Below are 17,594 nucleotides of genomic sequence, written 5' to 3'. Positions count from 1 at the left end.
TACCTGCCAGATTCCTGCCAGTTTGCTGTCTGATTCCTGCCTGATATTCTACTTACCTGCCTGCTAGCCTTAGGTCCGACGGTCTGCCTACCGACTCCTGTCAGTCTGTCTAAGGACCAGCTTGCCCGCTCACCTGGGAGTGCTCCTCTGCTACCTGCCTGCTAGCCTGAGGTCCGACGGTCTGCCCTCCAACTCCTGTCAGTCTGTCTATGGACCAGCTTGCCCGCTCACCTGGGAGCGCACATCAGCTACCTGCCTGCTAGCCTACCTGGAGGCTCCGCCGTCACGTGGTGTGACCACCTGCCATTCCAGAGACTCCTGCCCGCTCACCTGGGAGCGCACACTTGTAACCTGCCTGCTAGCCTACCTGGAGGCTCCGCCGTCGCATGCTGTGACCACCTGCCATTCCAGAGACTCTCGCTTGCTCACCTGGGAGCACACATCAACCATCTGCCTGCTAGCCTACCTGGAGGCTCTGCCATCACAGGTCGTACCTACCCTTTACCCAGAGACTGCCCGGTCACTTGCCGTGACCTCCTGCCCGTTCATCCAGAGACTGCCCCGGTCACTTGCCGTGACCTCCTGCCCGTTCATCCAGAGACTGCCCCGGTCACTTGCCGTGACCTCCTGCCCGTTCTTCCAGAGACTGTCCCGGTCACTTGCCGTGACCTCCAGCCCGTTCACTCAGAGACTGTCCCGGTCACCTGCTGTGACTGCCTGCCCGTCTTCCCTGGTCGCCACCCGCTCCCTTAAAAGGACCGCCCCCTTGTATAGTAGCTCAGAGGTTCCGCCTTCCAGACCCGTTACAGCAGTAGCTTAACAAGACTGTTTTAAAGCCCCTTGGAGAAGTCGTGGAGGTCGCAGTAGCTTAAAAAGATGGTTTTATTGCCCCTTGGAAGAGACGTGGAAGTCTCAGTACCTTACCAAGATGGTTTTATTGCCCCTTGGAAGAGAAGTTGAGGTCACAGTAGCTTAAAAAGACGGTTTTAATGCCCCTTGGAAGAAACGTGGAGATCACAGTGGAATAAAAAGACCATATCAAGGCCCCTGGGAAATGTGGTGGAGGTCGCAGTAGCTTAACAAGACGATTTTAATGTCCCTTGGAAGAGACATGGAGCTTGCAGTAGTTTAACAAGACGGTTTTAATGCAAATTCGAAGAGACGTGGAGGTCGCAGAAGATATACAAGACGGTTTTAATTCCCCTTGGAAGAGACGTGGAGGTCGCAGTAGCTTAACAAGACAGTTTTAATGACCCTTGGAGAAGTGCTGGAGGTCGCAGTAGCTTAACAAGACTGTTTTAATTCCCCTTGGAAGAATGGTGGAGGTCGCAGTAGCTTAACAAGACGGTTTTAATGTCCCTTGGAGAAGTGGTGGAGGTCGCAGTAGCTTAAAAAGTCGGTTTAATGTCCCTTGGAAGAGACGTGGAGGTCGCAGTAGCTTAACAAGATGGTTTTAATGCCCCTTGAAAGAGACATGGAGTTCGCAGTAGCTTAACAAGACAGTTTTAATGCCCCTTGGAAGAGACGTGGAGGTTTCAGTAGCTTAACAAGTTGGTTTTAATGCCCCTTGGAAGAGATGTGGAGGTTGCAGTAGCTTAATAAGACAGTTTTATTGCCCCTTGGAAGAGACATGGAGGTCGCAGTAGCTTAACAAGACGGTTTTCATGCCCCTTGGAAGAGACGTGGAGGATGTAATAGCTTAACAAGACTGTTTTAAAGCCCCTTGGAGAAGTCGTGGAGGTCGCAGTAGCTTAAAAAGATGGTTTTATTGCCCCTTGGAAGAGACGTGGAAGTCTCAGTACCTTACCAAGATGGTTTTATTGCCCCTTGGAAGAGAAGTGGAGGTCACAGTAGCTTAAAAAGACGGTTTTAATGCCCCTTGGAAGAAACGTGGAGATCACAGTGGAATAAATAGACCATATCAAGGCCCCTGGGAAAAGTGGTGGAGGTCGCAGTAGCTTAACAAGACGATTTTAATGTCCCTTGGAAGAGACGTGGAGCTTGCAGTAGTTTAACAAGACGGTTTTAATGCAACTTCGAAGAGACGTGGAGGTCGCAGTAGATATACAAGACGGTTTTAATTTCCCTTGGAAGAGACGTTGAGGTCGCAGTAGCTTAACAAGACAGTTTTAATGCCCCTTGGAGAAGTGGTGGAGGTCGCAGTAGCTTAACAAGACTGTTTTAATTTCCCTTGGAAGAATAGTGGAGGTCGCAGTAGCTTAACAAGACGGTTTTAATGCCCCTTGGAGAAGTGGTTGAGGTCGCAGTAGCTTAACAAGATGGTTTTAATGCCCCTTGGAAAAGACGTGGAGGTCGCAGTAGCTTAACAAGACGATTTTAATGTCGCTTGGAAGAGACGTGGAGGTTTCAGTACCCAACAAGACAGTTTTAATGCCCCTTGGAAGAGACGTGGAGGTTGCAGTAGCTTAACAACATGGTTTTAATGCCTCTTGGAAGAGACGTGGAGGTACCAGAAGCTTAACAAGGCGGTTTTAATGCCCCTTTGAAGAGACGTGGAGGTCACAGTAGCGTAACAAGACTGTTTTAATGACCCTTGGAGAAGTTTTGGAGGTCGCATTTGCTTAAAAAGATTATTTTAATGCCCCTTGGAAGAGACGTGGAGGTCGCAGTAGCTTAGCAAGACGGTTTTAATGCCCCTTGGAAGAGGCGTGGAGGTCGCAGTAGCTTAACAAGACGGTTTTAATGCCCCTTGGAAGAGACTTGGAGGTCGCAGTAGCTTAACAAGATGGTTTTAATGCCCCTTGGAAGAGACGTGGAAGTCACAGTAGCTTAACAAGACGGTTTTAATGCCCCTTGGAAGAGACGTGGAGTTCAGACAGGTTTAACAAGACAGTTTTAATGCCCCTTGGAAGAGACGTGGAGTGCAGAGTGGTTTAACAAGACGGTATTAATGCCCCTTGGAAGAGACGTGGAGGTCACAGTAGCTTAAAAAGACGTTTTTAATGCCCCTTGGAAGAAACGTGGAGGTCAGAGTGGTTTAACAAGACCGTTTTAATGCCCATTGGAAGAGACGTGGAGGTCACAGTAGCTTAACAAGATAGTTTTAATGCCCCTTGGAATAGACGTGGAGGTCACAGTAGCTTAACAAAACGGTTTTAATGCCCCTTCGAAGAGACGTGGAGTTCAGATTGGTTTAACAAGACAGTTTTAATGTCCCTTGGAAAAGACGTGGAGGTCACAGTAGCTTAACAAGACGGTTTTAATGCCCTTTGGAAGAGACGTGGAGGTCACAGTAGCATAACAAGATGGTTTTAATGCCCCTTGGAAGAGACGTGTAGGTTACAGTAGCTTAACAGGACGGTTTTAATGCCCCTTCGAAGAGACGTAGAGTTCAGAGGGGTTTAACAAGACGGTTTTAATGCCCCTTGGAAGAGACGTGGAGGTCACAGTAGCTTAACAAGACGGTTTTAATGCCCCTTGGAAGAGACGTAGAGTTCAGAGTGGTTTAACAAGACGGTTTTAATGCCCCTTGGAAGAGATGAGGAGGTCACAGTAGCTTAACAAGACGGTTTTAATGCCCCTTACAAGAGCCATGCAGTACAGCATATTAAAAACATTATTCCCAATATTGGGGAGTGGGCCTCCCATAGTCTTTGCCTATGCCTTATAACCAAAAGCTGCCAAAAATTAGGACGGAGGAACTTGCAATGCTGGCAACACAGACCACAGTAACCCTGGTGGTAAAGTGGTGGTAGAGGCTGAGGATAAGGAGAAGAGCAAAAAACAGCCGAAATGAGGAAGCGTGTACCCATGTGTGGGTGGGAAGCGGTGCATGGGAATACACCTCCCAAAATAACACAGTGGATTTGACTTTATGTTACTCTGCTGTCATTTGGTGGTGATGAGAAGTCTGGCCCAATCCAGCCCCTGTTCACTTTGATAAGGGTCAGCTTGTCAACATTGCCAGTTGACAGGTGAGTGCGCTTATCAGTTATAATTCCCCCAGCGGCACTAAAAACACGCTCCGATAACACGCTAGCGGCAGGGCAGGCCAGGACCTCCAAGGCTTACAGAGCGAGTTCATTCCAAATGTCCAGCTTGGATACCCAATAATTAAAAGGCACAGAGGAATCACGGAGGACGCTGGTACGGTCGGCAAGATACTCCCTCACCATCTTTTGAAACTTTCCACTCCTTTTGAGAGTACCCTGCGCCTCAGGGCCTGTAAGCTGTGCGGGTCTCAGAAAACTGTTCCAGAACGTTGACAGTGTTCCCCTGCCTCTGCTGGATTGGAGTTGCGTCTCTCTCGCCTGTATGCCTTGGTTGGGCAACGAACTGTGACCTCTGCCGCTAGCGTGTTCAGATGGGAATTTTTTTAACAGTTCTGCAGCAAGGGCCTTCTGATACTGCCCCATTTTTGTAGACCTCTCCACCTCAGGAATAAGAGAGTGAAAATTCTCCTTGTACCGGGGGTCTAAAAGTGTCACCAACCAGTTATGACTGTCACGCAACATTTTGACAGCGCGAGGGTCACGGTTAAGGCAGCGTAACATAAAGTCAGCCATGTGTGTCAGACTGGTAGTGGGCAAGTTTTCCGTGTCCTCACCAAGATGACGACTGACCATGCTCTCCTCCTCCTCCTCCCCCCTGTCCTCAGGCCACCCACACTGAACCGATGGTATGACAGTTGTACAGGTACTACCGTCTTCAGTGCATGATACCAGCTCCTGTTCTTCCTCCTCCTCCTCCTCCTCTCCTTCATTGTCCCCCAATGCACATTGGGATGAGATGAGGCTGGGCTGTGTGTAATCGCCCGCTACGGCTTCTTGATCCATCTCATACTCTGGCTGCAATGCCTCCTCTTTAATTCTCCACAGAGAGCGTTGCAAAAGACAGACAAGTGGGATGCTGACGCTAATGATGTGTTAGAACCTTGCTGTTAGGTTTTTTTTCCTTTGCTGGTCACATGACCTTGTTGGCCTATTTAATCCTGCTCCGCCCTTCTGGCTTTGCTGGACTTCATTGTATATCTACTTTCTAGCTAGCCTGTGCTCTGTATCTAACTCTGTTAGTTTGCTTGGTCTACGGACCTCTATGTTCTATCTATTTTGTTTGTTCTTCTGTCTGCTACTATTTCTGTTAGGAGGTGTCCCATATTCCTCCCAGTCCTTAGTACTTGTAGGGATTCCCTCCCCACATCTATAGGTCTTCGTACAGACTAGATTAGGACTTTAGCAGGTCTGATCGCAGGATCAGGTTCCCTGTTACATCGTAGGGATTCAGCTGAGTCCTATAGTAGGGACAGATCTCCTCTCTTTCCTTAGCTTTGGTAGCAGAACATAACATGATGGCGTCATCGCCACTCACCATCTTGGTGGACTCCTCAAAGTTTGTCAGGATGGTACATATGTCAGACATCCAGGTCCACTCCTGAGGTCTTATGTGTGGAGTCTGACCTGAATATCGACGGCCTTGTTGCAGCTGGTACTCCACAACTGCTCTCTTCTGCTCACAAATCCTTTGCAACATGTGGAGGGTAGAGTTCCAACGTATGGGGACATCACACACCAGTCGGTGTGCCGCAAGATGCAAATGCTGCTGCAACATAGCAAGGGTGGCGGAAGCTGTAGCTGACTTCCGAAAATGAGCTGACAGGTGGCTTACTTTGACCAGCAGATCTGGCAACTCGGGGTACGATTTAAGAAACCACTGAAAGCACATGAGCCAGGCATGGTACGTGTGTGATCTCGCCTCGCCTCAGAGCCGCCACCAGGTTACGGCCATTGTCACACACGACCATGCCTGGATGTAGGTTCAGCGGTCTCAGCCACAGATGTTCCTGCTCTTTCACAGCTGTCCACAACTCACAAGCAGTGTGAGATTTATCACCTAAGCTTATAAGTATCAGCACAGCCTGTTGCCGCTTGGCTGAGGCAGTAATGCAGTGCTTCCAGCTTGTAACTGATGTGGAGATATCTGTGATGGAGGCTGAACATGAGGAGGAGGATGATGCTCAGGAGCTGTACACTGTGGGGGCAACTCTGACTGACATAGGGCCCGCAATCCTCGGTGTGGGGAGGATGTGTTCCGTCCCAAGGTCCGACTGGGTCCCGGCTTCCACTATGTTTACCCAGTGTGCCATCAGGGAGATGTACCGTCCCTGGCCACAAGCACTTGTCCACGTGTCCGTTGTCAGCTGGACTCTCCCAGTAACTGCATTGTCGAGGGCACGGCAGATGTTTTCGGACACGTGCTTGTGTAGTGCGGTGATGGCACATCGGGAAAAATAGTGTTGGCTGGGGACCGAGTACCGAGGGACGGCCACCGCCATAAGGTTGCGGAAGGATTCCGTCTCCACCAGCCTAAAAGGCAGCATTTCCAACACAAGCAGTCGTGAAATGTGCAAATTTAGGACTGTGGCCTGTGGGGCGTTGGCTGCGAATTTGCACTTTCGTTCAAAGGTCTGCAATATGGACAATTGAACGCTGCAGTGGGACGTGGTCCTTGATGCTGTTTCTTGAGAAACTGCCATAACAAGTGAAGACTGAGAGGAGGGTGGCATCTCTGCATGCAGTATGGACAGGGGATTGCCTTGCATGCACAACAGGGGGTTCTCTTACATGCACAACAGCAGAAGAAGCAGTGGTGACACCCGCTGACACTGGTCGCGGACCCTGGGGTTCGCCCCACAAAGTCGGGTGCTTTGCTGACATGTGCCTGATCATGGTGGTGGTGGTCAGGCTGGTAGTTTTGTCAGCCCTGCTGATGCTGGCCTGGCAGGTGATGCAAATGGCCTTTTTGAGGTTATCAGCAGAGTCTTTAAAAAAATTTCCAGACTCTGGAAGACCTACCGGTTGTACTGACAATGTCCCTCGTGTTGATGTTACGGGGAACGGTTGCCCGCCTTCTGACTGCGGCCACCACACTGCTTCTTCCTGCCTGTTGAGGTACTCTGCCTCCCTCCCCCTGTGTGCTGCTGGCTTCTCTTTGCATGTCCTCCTGCCACGTTGGGTCAGTTACTAGATCATCCACCACCTCTTCCTCTTCCACTTACGCACCACGGTCCTCCTCCTCACTTCGTGGCAATTGTGTCATCGTCCACCTCTTGTGACAAATTGGCAGCATCGCCTTCCTGTGGCCGTGGCTGTTCAAATATTTGGCCATCTCTACATGGGATCTCCTCTTCCACCACTTCAAGCGGAGCAGGCGAGGGGCCCAAATATGGAAATGGACCAGTGAACAGCTCTTCAGAGTGTACAACTGTGAGATCAGTTGCTGTCTGACGACACTCGGCATGGTGGGAGGAAGGAGCATCATGGTGAGGAGGAGTATGCGGTCGAGACTCACGGCTACTAAGACTTGACCGTGTGGAAGACAGACCAGAGGTGGTGGTGCCCAGGTGACTGGAAGTATTGTCTGCTATTCAATTAATAACCTGTTCACACTGATCAGTTGGCAATAGTGGTGTTGTGTGCTTCCCTAGTAATTTGGTCAAGAACTGGAAGCAAGAAGATGTGGCTGTTGGTTGTGGCACATTTTCACCTTGGCCACGGCCCCGTCCTCTGCAGGCACCATCACCAGAACGTCCAGTTCCACGTCCCTTGCCACGCGCCTTGCCCATTGTAAATGAAGTAAAATAGCTTACACTCGTACTATCAATGCCAAAAGGGTAATAAAAAGGAGATTAGAACCGTGGAAGAGGAAAACCACAGTTCTATTTCTCTGGCCTACACCAGAATCTTTTAAACAGATATATTTGTGTCTGAACAGTCAGCGAGACACTCAAACTGTTTTTTTTTTTATGTAAAGAAGGCAAAAAGGTGGATTACACCCAGACTTGAACCGTGGAACTGCAAAACCACAGTTCTAGTTATCTGGCCGAAACCAGACTCTTTTAAACAGATATATTTGTGGATTTAGATGAAAAAAAAAAGGATTTTTCCTGGCCCCTGAGACCTGGGGCTAAGTCTAGCAATTTGAGAAGCAGCACACAGGACTGTAATGCTGTGTTTGTTGGTATAACCACTGCGTCTCCTATACAGCCTGCCTGCCTGCCTGCCTGATATCTGGGATGGATATTAGTCCTGAGAAGGACTGTTTGTTTGATTTTGCAGGCTTTAGAGACCCTCCATTACCTATTTCACAGTATAAATCTCTCCCTAGCTCAGCAGCACTCTCCCTACACCGTCTGATCCGGAGCGACTGTGTCCAAGATGGCGGCGCCCGGTTTTAAATACTCGAGGTGACGCTGTGCGGCCAGCCAATCACTGTAATGCCCACAACCAACATGGCTGCGGCATTACAGTGACTGGCTGGCAATCCCTGCATGTTCATTGGCTCTGTAGAGAGCGCCAAACATGCAGGGCGGAGACCCGAGCTCCCGCCCGAGTAACCCGAAAATGTTCGGTGCTCGCTGAACATCCCGAGTAGTGAGATGCTCGGGCGAGTACCGAGCAGTGTCGAGCATGCTCGCTCAACACTAGGGCGGCACGGTGGCGCAGTGGTTAGCCCTGCAGCCCTGCAGCCTTGCAGCTCTAGGGCCCTGGGTTCAAATCCCACCAAGGACAACATCTGCAAGGAGTTTGTATGTTCTCCCCGTGTTTGCGTGGGTGTCCTCCGAGTTCTCCGGTTTCCTCCCACACTCCAAAGACATACTGATAGGGAATCTAGATTGTGAGCCCCAATGAGGACAGCGACGATAATGTATGTAAAGCGCTGCAGAATATGTTAGTGCTATATAAAAATAAAGATTATTATTATTAACACTAGTTATAATCCATTTACTTTCCTTTTGTTCAAGCATTATTTTCAAATTTCCACCTCTAGCTCCAAGATTCACCTTATCTATTCCACTAAAACGCAACAGTCTCCAGTTACAGTTATGACATTCTTTAACCACTTCGCGCCAGAGCCTTTTTTTGCCTTCGTGACCGGGCCAATTTTTTCAATTCTGACCACTGTCACTTTATGAGGTAATTACTCTGGAACGCTTCAACGGATCCCCCTGATTCTGAGAATGTTTTTTTTGTGACATATTGTACTTCATGATAGTGGTAAAATTTCTTCGATATCACTTGCGTTTATTTGTGAAAAAATCGGAAATTTGGCAAAAATGTTGAAAATTTTGCAAATTTCAAACTTTGAATTTTCATGCCCTTTAATCAGAGAGATATGTCACACAAAATAGTTAATAAATAACATTTCCCACATGTATACTTCACATCAGCACAATTTTGGAACCAAAATTTTTTTTTGTTAGGAAGCTATAAGGGTTAAAAGTTGACCAGCGATTTCTCATTTTTACAACAAAATTTACAAAAACATTTTTTTAGGGACCACATCTTATTTGAAGTGACTTTGAGGGGTCTATATGACAGAAAATATCCAAAAGTGATACCATTCTAAAAACTTCACCCCTCAAGGTGCTCAAAACCACATTCAAGAAGTTTATTAACCCTTCAGGTGCTTCACAGGAATTTTTGGAATGTGGAAGAAAACAATGAACATTTAACTTTTTTTTCACAAAACTGCTACTTTAACCTTAAATTTTTAATTTTCACAAGGGCAGCCAGAAAAAATGGACCCCAAAATGTGTTGATCAATTTCTTCTGAGCATGCTGATACCCCATATGTGGTGCAAAGCCACTGTTTGGGCGCACGGCATGGCTTGGAAGGTAAGGAGCGCCATTTGACTTTTGGAATGGAAATTTGACTGGAATCGATAGCGGATGCCATGTTGCATTTGGAGAGCCCCTGAGGTGACTAAACAGAGGAAACCCCCAACAAGTGACCGCATTTTGGAAACTAGACCCCTTAAGGAACTTATCTAGATGTGTGGTGAGCACCTTGAACCCCCAGGGGCTTCACAGAATTTTATAATGTTGAAGTGTGAAAATAAAAAAACACATTTTTAACACAAAACTGCTACTTTAGCCTCAAATTTTTAATTTTCACAAGGGCAGCCAGAAAAAATGGACCCCAAAATGTGTTGTGCAATTTCTCCTGAGCACGCTGATACCCCATATGTGGTGCAAAGCCACTGTTTGGGCGCACGGCATGGCTTGGAAGGTAAGGAGCGCCATTTGACTTTTGGAATGGAAATTTGACTGGAATCGATAGCGGATGACATGTTGCATTTGGAGAGCCCCTGAGGTGCCTAAACGAAGGAAACCCCCAACAAGTGACCCCATTTTGGAAACTAGACCCCTTAAGGAACTTATCTAGATGTGTGGTGAGCACCTTGAACCCCCAGGGGCTTCACAGAATTGTATAATGTTGAAGTGTGAAAATAAAAAAGCAAATTTTAACACAAAACTGCTACTTTAGCCTCAAATTTTTAATTTTCACAAGGGCAGCCAGAAAAAATGGACCCCAAAATGTGTTGTGCAATTTCTCCTGAGCACGCTGATACCCCATATGTGGTGCAAAGCCACTGTTTGGGCGCACGGCATGGCTCGGAAGGTAAGGAGCGCCATTTGACTTTTGGAATGGAAATTTGACTGGAATGGATAGCGGACGCCATGTTGCATTTGGAGAGCCCCTGAGGTGCCTAAACAGAGGAAACCCACAACAAGTGACCGAATTTTACAATCTACTCCTCTGTATAAATTAATCTAGTGGTGGGAAAATAAGTAGATAGGTAAATGGTCACTAAACCCATAGATGAATTCCCACAGAGGTGTCATTTCCATAATGGGGTCACTTCAGGGGGATTATGCTGTTCTGGCACTTTTCAGAGTACCAGAGCTAAAGAATCCCCCCTGAAGTGACCCCATTTTGGAAATGACACCCCTCTGGGAATTCATCTATGGGTTTAGTGACGATTTTAACTCAATGGATGATTTCCAGAAACAAGCACGCAATGGAAGGTTTAGATTCTGGAGAACCCCCCCCTGGAAATTAAGTGAGCTCTACTCGAATGTGTCATTCACTAAATGAACCAAATGTTTGAATGACAAATTGGGATACATTTTTACAGTTTAAAAACGTGGTTCTGTGTGGAAGATTTTAAAGCAGTCAGTGACGCATAAGGCTGGCAATGATGGGCATTGTGGGCAATAGTAGCGGGTATCACACCTCATTCCTCTCTTAGTACATACACGACATCTTTTCTGGGGGTTCTTTCTTGTTTCCGTTGCTGGAATAAGTGCAATAAAATGTCGCTCAGTGAGTCTTTTCACATCCTCAGATTCTAATGGATGAGCGGGGCTAACACTTTGAAAGACAAGATTTTCAATTACCTTTTCTTGATAATCAAGAAAAGGATCTGAATTTCCTGCTTTTTTGTACAACACAAAAGAATTGTATGTGGCCACCTGAAACAAATAAATAACCAACTTTTTATACCAGGTATAGGACTTTCTTGATACCTGTTATGGCTGTAGAACCTGGTCTGCAAGGTCCACACCCCCCATGTGCTTGTTGTAGTCAATGACTGACACAGGTTTTTGCTTCGGAGTGGTGGATCCTAGTTCTACAGTGGCCCTTGTGGCATCTGTGTGGATCGAGCTGAGGACAAAAATATCCCTCTTATCCCTATATTTCAGGGCAAGCAGCTCTCCATTGCGTACAGCCCCTGACTGCCCCTTTTGAAACTTTTGGTTGACCAATGGTTGTGGAAACTCCTGACGGTTTTTACGGATGGTCCCACAAGCCCCGATGTTGTGTTCAACCAGACTTTTAAATAGGGGTATGCTGGTGTAATAATTGTCCACATATAGATTGTAGCCTTTTTGAAAAAATGGACTTATCAGCTCCCAAACAATTTTTCCAGATGTCCCCAGATAAGTAGGGCATCCTGGTGGGTTTAGTTGGCTATCTTTCCCCTCATATATGTGGAAAGCGGATGTGTATCCGGTTGAACTTTCGCACATTTTATAGATCTTTATTCCAAACCTTGCCCTTTTAGATGGGATAAATTGCTTGAGGTGCAGTCTTCCTTTGAATTTTACAAGGGACTCATCTATAGAAATATTTTGTGTTGGGGTGTAGAGGCTTAAGAATTTTTCTGACAAATTTTCAATGATGTGTCTAATTTTATATAACCTGTCATGTTCTGGGGCATTTCTGGGCAGGCATTGACTATTGTCATTAAAATGCCAAAACCGCATGAGCATTTCATAATGGGTCCTAGGCAGAACGACTGAAAACATAGGGGTGGCTTGAACAGGGTGGTTGGACCAGTAGGATCGAATGCTCGGTTTTTTAAAAAGCCCCATGGCAAATGTAAGTCCTAAAAATTTTTTAATTTCCGGGACATTAGTTGGTGTCCATAAATTTGCCCTAGCATAGTAAGATCGGGGATTCTGGCTTATGAATTGGGATGCATATAAATTTGTTTGCACGACAATATGCTCTAGCAAGCTGTCTGTAAAAAACAAATTAAAAAAATGAATTGGTCCAAAATCTTCCACCTCCACATTTATACCAGGAATGGCGTTGAAATCAGGGCTGAATGGAGCAGCCAAATCTGAAGCCTCCCATCTGAGAAATGCTAGATCATGTGGCAAAGCCCCTTGTACACTGGCGTGCGCCAATTCACTAGTAGCAGGGACAGCGCTTGTACTGGGCAGTGTTCCCTGATTTGGAGACGTTTCTCCAGTAGCGCTATTTGCACCTATTGCTGTACTGGTCCTTGGGCTTGAGGATGGAACAGAATCACTGCTCATTTCTGAGCTCTCAGTGTCGCCGCTACTAAAGCCCTCAAAATCCATATCTCCATCTGAGATTGCACTGTCATCAGTGTCAGAACATAGCAGGGCATACACCTCTTCTGCGGTATAAGTCTGACGGGCCATTTTATTATTTTTTGACTGGACTGAACGGACCGGACTGAACGGACCGGACTGAAAGAAAGGAACCGGACTGGACTGACCAGACTGGACTGACCGGACTGGACTGACAGGACTGACTGACCTGACAGGACTGACTGATCTGACAGGGCTGACTGATCTGACAGGACTGACTGACTGATCTGACAGGACTGACTGACTGACAGGACTAACTGATCTGACAGGACTGACTGACTGACAGATCTGACAGGACTGACTGACTGGACTGACTGACTGATCTGATAGGACTGACTGACTGATCTGATAGGACTGACTGACTGATCTGACAGGACTGACTAACCCTAACTCTTACTTTCTTTTTTATTTTATTTTTTCCACTTTTACTATGGCAAGGCTAACACAGCTCTTGTCACAGTGTTTCTCCTCTGCTCTCTCACTGAGATCGGAGGAGAAACAGTGTATTTATCAGGCAGATCGCCCGGGAAAGTTTGTTGCTAAAACAAACTTCCCTGGTGATCTCTCTGATTGGCTGGTGTGACGCTGACATCATCGAGACCTGAGCCAATCAGGTCTCGATGATGTCAGAGGTCACAGCACCGGGATCCCCGCCGCTGGCAGGTATGTGGGGGGTCCCGATCGCCGACCACCGGCTGTCACTATCTTTTAAATGCCGCGATCGCTATGGATCGCGGAATCTAGAAGATAGGAACAGGTTAACATCATGGGGACCTGATCCAATCAGGTCCCCATGATGCCACATGTCAGAGCTATCGCTCTGAACCGGTACCGCAGCACTAGCAGGACCATGGGGTCCTGAGCGCTGCGGGACCACCCACCGTTTTTAAACGTCAGCGCTGCACAGAGCCCAGGCAGCGCCGACGTTTATGTACAGTGGGCGGTCGGGAACCGGTTAACCACTTCGCACCAGAGCCTGTTTTTGCCTTCGTGACCGGGACAATTTTTTCAATTCTGACCACTGTCACTTTATGAAGCAATTACTCTGGAACGCTTCAACGGATCCCCCTGATTCTGAGAATGTTTTTTCGTGACATATTGTACTTCATGATAGTGGTAAAATTTATTTGATATCACTTGCGTTTATTTGTGAAAAAATCAGAAATTTGGTGAAAATTTAGAAAATTTTGCAATTTTCAAACTTTGAATTTTCATGCCCTTAAATCAGAGAGATATGTCACACAAAATAGTTAATAAATAACATTTCCCACATGTCTACTTTACATCAGCACAATTTTGGAACCAAAATTTTTTTTTTTAGGGAGCTATAAGGGTTAAAAGTTGACCAGCGATTTCTTATTTTTCCAACAAAATTTACAAAAACATTTTTTTAGGGACCGCATCATATTTGAAGTCACTTTGAGGCGTCTTTATGACAGAAAATGCCCAAAAGTGACACTATTCTAAAAACTGCACCCCTCAACGTGCTCAAAACCACTTTCAAGAACTTTATTAACCCTTCAGGTGCTTCACAGGAAGTTTTGGAATGTGGAAGAAAAAAATTAACATTTAACTTTTTTCACAAAAATGTTACTTTAGACCCAATTTTTTTTATTTTCAGAGGGGTAACAGGAAAAAATGGATCACAAAATTTTTTGTGCAATTTCTCTTGAGCGCGCTAATACCCCATATGTGAGGGAAAACCACTGTTTGGGCGCACTGCAGGGTTCGGAAGGGAAGGAGCGCCATTAGACTTTTTGAATGTAAAATTTGTTTGAATAATTAGCAGATGCCATGTTGCGTTTGGAGAGCCCCTGATGTGCCTAAACAGTGGAAACCCCCCACAAGTGACACCATTTTGGAAACTAGACCCCTTAGGGAACTTATCTAGATGTGTGGTGAGCACCTTGAACCCCAAGGTGCTTCACAGAAGTTTATAATATTGATCTATAAAAATAAAATGTTCACATTTTTCCCACAAAAACATTTTTCATCCCTTAATTTTGCATTATCATAAGGGTAATAGGATAAATTGCACCATGAAATTTGTTGTGCAATTTCTCCTGAACACGCTGATACCCCATATGTGGAGGCAAACCACTGTTTGGGCGCACGGCAGGGTTTGAAAGGGAAGGAGCGCCATTTGACTTATTGAATGTAAAATTTGTCTGAATAATTAGCAGACGCCATGTTACATTTGGGGAGCCCCTGATGTGCCTAAACAGTGGAAACCCCCCACAAGTGACACCATTTTGGAAACTAGACCCCTTAGGGAACTTATCTAGATGTGTGGTGAGCACCTTGAACCCCAAGGTGCTTCACAGAAGTTTATAATAATGAGCTGTAAAAATAACATTTTCACTTTTTTCCCACAAAAACGTTTTTCATCCCTTAACTTTGCATTATCATAAGGGTAATAGGATAAATTGCACCATGAAATTTGTTGTGAAATTTCTCCTGAACACGCTGATACCCCATATGTGGAGGCAAACCACTGTTTGGGCGCACGGCAGGGTTTGAAAGGGAAGGAGCGCCATTTTACTTTTTGAATGTAAAATTGGTTTGAATAATTAGCGGACGCCATGTTGCATTTGGGGAGCCCCTAATGTGCCTAAACAGTGGAAACCGCCCACAAGTGCCACCATTTTGGAAACTAGACCCCTTAGGGAACTTATCTAGATGTGTGGTGAGCACCTTGCACCCCCAGCTGCTTCACAGAAGTTTATAATATTGAGCTATAAATATAAAATTTTCACATTTTTCCCACAAAAAATGTTTTTCATTCCCTAATTTTGCATTATCATAAGGGTAATGGGATAAATTGCACCATGAAATTTGTGGTGCAATTTCTCCTGAGTACACCGATACCCCATATGTGGGGGAAAACCACTGCTTTGGTGTACGGCAGGGTTCGGAAGAGAAAGGAGCGCTATGTTGGCTGGGATAGGTGGCAGACACCATGTCACATTTGAAGAGTCGCTGACATGCCGAAACAGCAGAAACCCCCTCAAGTGACCCCATTTTGTAAACTACACCTCTCAAGGAATTCATCTAGGGAAGTAGTGAGTATTTTTTAATTTTTTAATTTATACCATTGGGCAGTGAAAAAAGCATAATTATATTTTTACCACAAAAAATGTTTTACCCTCAGATTTTACATTTTCACACAGGGCAATGGGTAAAAATGGTGCCGAAATGTGTCACACAATTTCTTCTAAAAGTGGCAATACCCCATATGTGGCTGTATCGTACCGCTCAGCCATATGACGAGATCTGGGGGGGACGGAGCGTTATTTGACGATTGGAGAACAAATTATTGTAGATTAGGCATTTGGATTTGGGAGCACAAAATTTCTGAATTCCTTTTGGGGGGCAAGGGCCATTTCACTTTTCCAGAGCCTTTCTGCTACCAGCAACTTGGAAGTCCCTTATATTTTTAACAGATGACGGACCTCAGTGGGGACTAGCTTTTTTTGAGGACTGGGTTGAAGCTTTTATTGGGAACATTTTACGTAACATTTATCCGGCACTCTAGGCTGAGCACTTACATCGGGGTTTCCATCTAAATTTCCAAGTGATGTAATTCAGATGAAACCCCTGCCGGATCCATTCACTGTAATGAGGCAGCAGAGTTACTCTGGACTCCGTCTGGCCTCTGTTTGGCGGTGTCCTTTTTTTCTGAAGTGCACAAAACTGTGGCAAACCGCACTTTTATGCAAGCCTAAAACAAATGACACCGTGGGATCACAGGCCAGACGGCGTCCACAGTGCCTTAATCTGCCTCATTACAGGTAATCTTCCGTCATGGGTTCCGGCTGAATCACGTATTTCAGAGATTTACACGGAAACTCTGGTGTAAGTGCTCAGCGCAGAGCACAGGATAAATGTGAGCAGAGCCTTACTGCGATCTTTGGGAGACATAATAAACAAATCAGTAGCAGGTGAAGAATTGGTTTTATTTATTTTTTACGCCGTTCCCCATGCGGTATAAGTGATGAGATTACTTTATTCTTCGGGTCGGTGCGATTACAGAGATACCAGATTTATATCGGGTTTTTATGACTGACAGCTGTCACACACTAAGAGACGCTTTTTTTTGCAAAATCTAGTTTTTGCATCGCCATATTTTGAGAGCTATAATTTATCCATATTTCGGCCGACAGAGTCATGTGATGGCTTGTTTTTTGCGGGACGAGTTGACATTTTTATTGGTACCATTTTTGGGTACGTGACATTTTTGATCGCTTTCTATTCCGTTTTTTGGGAGGTAAAATTAACAAAAACCAACAATTCAGGAATTGTTTTTGAGGTTTTTTTTATGCCGTTCTGCGTGTGGTAAAAGTGATGAGGCAGCATTATTCTTCGGGTCAGTACGTTTACAGCGATACTACACTTACTGCATATTTTTTTTATGTTTTGGCGCTTTTACACAATAAAACAATTTTAAAGAAAAAATATTTTTTTTGCATTGCTTTATTCTGAGCGCTATAACTTTTTTATTTTTCAACTGATGGAGCTGTATGGCAGCTTTTTTTTTGCGGAATAAGATGACGTTTTCAGCGGTACCATTTTTAATTCCATTTTGCTTTTTGATCGCATTTTTTTCCACTTTTTGTTTGGCGATATGATGAAAAAGCATATTTTTTTGCTCCGTTTTTTATTTATTTTTATTACGGTGTGCATAGAAGGAGTTAATTAGTGTGACAGTTTTATAGATCGGGTTGTTTCGGACGTGGTGATACCAAATATGTGTACTTTTTTTGGTTTTTCATAAATATACGGATTTATTGGTTTAATATTTTATTTATTTATTTTTATTTATTTTGTGATTTTTTTTTTTACAGTTTAAAAACATTTTTTTTTACTTTTTTTTTACATTTTTACTTA

The sequence above is a fragment of the Phyllobates terribilis genome, unplaced genomic scaffold, assembly GCF_046119375.1.
Source record: "Phyllobates terribilis strain yellow unplaced genomic scaffold, ASM4611937v1 Scaffold_3__8_contigs__length_932513732, whole genome shotgun sequence".
NCBI classification, from domain to species: Eukaryota; Metazoa; Chordata; class Amphibia; order Anura; family Dendrobatidae; genus Phyllobates; species Phyllobates terribilis.
Note: the sequence above shows the minus strand (reverse complement) of the source record.